This window comes from Dipodomys ordii, unplaced genomic scaffold (genome assembly GCF_000151885.1).
Source record: "Dipodomys ordii isolate 6190 unplaced genomic scaffold, Dord_2.0 Scaffold10, whole genome shotgun sequence".
NCBI lineage: Eukaryota > Metazoa > Chordata > Mammalia > Rodentia > Heteromyidae > Dipodomys > Dipodomys ordii.
Genome location: NW_012267226.1, coordinates 11119169 through 11121785, shown reverse-complemented (window position 1 = coordinate 11121785; position 2617 = coordinate 11119169). Strand labels below are relative to the sequence as shown.

The following is a 2617-nucleotide window of genomic DNA, read 5'->3' as shown; positions in this document are numbered from 1 at the left end:
CACGGTCTCTCCTGCCCGGGCTGGCTTTGAACCGTGATCCTCAGATCTCAGCCTCCTGAGTAGCTAGGATTACAGGCGTGAGCCACCAGCGCCCGGCAAAAAAGAATCTTTCAATGATAATGCAGATGGAAAGTCTTGTCTGCAAATAGAGCACTCTATTAAAATACAAAAGTTTCTTTTGGTTCCACATAAACTCTGCCTTATAGTTTCTTACAAACAAAAAGTAATCTGATAACTAAAATGAAAGATCAAATACATTATTATTGTGAAGTACAAAACATATCCCAATGGTAATGAATAAATCTTAACAAATGCCCCTATGAACTGTGTTGTGCTAGGCAAAAGCTTGAGGCCCTGAGTTCAAGTCTCCGTATTAGCACATAGATACACACACAAAATTAACCATTTCGTTTGCTAGGTAGAAGACTTCTTGATCACTTTTAAATCTAAGAAACAACTAATGAGTACTGATCCAGCAAAGGCAATCACCTTGGATTTCATCTTGACACAGAACTATACGTACACATCTGTTTCAGACATAAAGCCAACTCTAAAGAGGCGAATTTTTGGAGAACACCCAAAAGTATGGGATTTGAGAATGAGTTTGCAGCGCAGATTAACTGACGGAAGTGTGAATGTAACATCTGGCTCAGAAGTGAATATTTTCATGAATTGCAAGTCCAGATAGATATTTCAATTACTACAGAACGGATGGTGATCAGATTGCTCCCCTCTTTGAAGTCACCATATTTATAGTCTGTTTTAGTCACAAGACACTTAATCAAGTATTCCTTGCACATTATAGTTTGCTCTGTTGTTTTATCAGCTTTTTAACTCTTTATGTATACTAGCTTTGGCTGGAGTGTAATCATCTGAAGTAGAGGAACTCCATATTAATAGTTTTTAAAATTCATTCTAACATATAGGAGACAGCCTTACATGTAGTAACCATTCAGATATGTATTTGGAGAATGGGCACATGAAAAAAAATCTATAGAAAAGAAAAAAAATCATGTAAGAACAAGAAAAAACATTTTTCCAGCTTTATCTCACTCTTCAATTAAGCTAGAATTGTCAGCAAATTTTCTTCCAGCAAACAGAAAAGCAACAAAACTTCAGAATAAACAATCTGTGTAGTAAGGCAGCCTCAAACACATCCCTTTTAAAAGAACAAATACCAATATCATGACACACATCAAAATGAAATTCTTTACAACAATAAGTACATTTTCATATCTGACTTCAATTAAAATTTTTTTTAAAGAAAGTCATCTGAACAGTAGTAAAAGAACTATAAAGTCAGGGGCAAAAGTCTCATACTTGTAATCCCCTTGGAAGACTGGAATTGAGAGGATTTTAGTTCAAGGCCAGCCAAGAGGGATTTTTTAATCCCTTCCCAACCAATAGCTGGGTGTGGTGACACAGAATTGTTATCCTAAAGGCTGAGATTGGGAGGAATGAAGTTCCAGGAGAGTTCAGGAAGAAAAGTTTCTAAATGCACCTCAACAGCAGGCAGTGGGAGGAGGGGCACGCACACACCTGTCATCCTAGCTGTAGCAGGAAGTGAAAAATAGGACAAATATGACCCGGCTCACACTGGGAAAAAACTTTATTTCAAAAATAATCAGCACCAAAAAGAGTTGGAGGGTGGCTTAGTAGTAGAGAGCTTGTCTTGTAAGCATAGGACCTGACACTGAGTTCAAAGCCCAGTAGTGACCCTCCCAAAAAGGACTGAAGTAACAAAATTAGAGCTATTATTTCAATTCTAATACCTTTTTTTTTTTTAGAGGTAACAGGTGCAGACCAAAGAAGGTATGGATGTGCTTTAAGATTATTTAGGAATGTGATCAGGTAGGGGCTAGGACAGGACTTTAATCTCTGATGCCTTCACATGAGAGGCAGGTTGCTACATCACAATGTTGGAAACTAACTAAATGAAAAAACTGGTTTTACCTACCTCATTTTTTTTCAAGCTAAGAAGAAATTTACTGACTTTTCGAAAATTAATTTTTCATTGGAATTCCAAATATATTGGAACAGAAATGTTAGTGACTCAGATAGTGAGTCATTGAGCCTCTGAAATTGAGGTTATTTTGTTGGTTTTTGTTTTACCAAACTGATGACTGAACTCAGGATCACTGGCATGCAAACCATTTGCTCAACCATTGAGCTACATCCCCAACCCACAGTTCACATGTGAATGAGCTGCACTGATCTATACAACGTAATCTCTACATCTTACTGATTGCTCCTATTTTGTAAAACTTAAGCAAAATGTACTACTGAAGTTATCAATACAATAAAGTGAAATTGAGTTCTGAATTACTATTCTAAATTGGCAATTCTGAAACTGGTACTGGTATCTGAGAATTCGCTTTCAGGGATCTGAAACCCTCTGAGAATTTAGGGTTGTATTTCCCTCTTCTTAAGCATAATCTGCATTACTTGGACATCCACCACGTAACTGTGTAAAGCTATGATTTCAGTGATCACATCTGCTTCTGTCCTTTTTTTTTTTTTTTGGTCCGGTCGTGGGGCCTGACCTCTGGGCCTGGGCGCTGTCCCTCAGCTCTTCAGCTCAAGGCTAGCATTCTACCACTTGAGCCACAGCGCCACT

At 37.8% G+C, this 2617-nt stretch overlaps 1 protein-coding gene across 2 annotated transcripts in view; it reads right to left on the bottom strand.

Moving 5' to 3' along the window:
* Msantd2 (Myb/SANT-like DNA-binding domain containing 2) overlaps nt 1-2617 on the bottom strand; it is a 29877-nt gene that overhangs the window by 24372 nt on the left and 2888 nt on the right. The gene's annotated exons all lie outside the window — the stretch shown is intronic.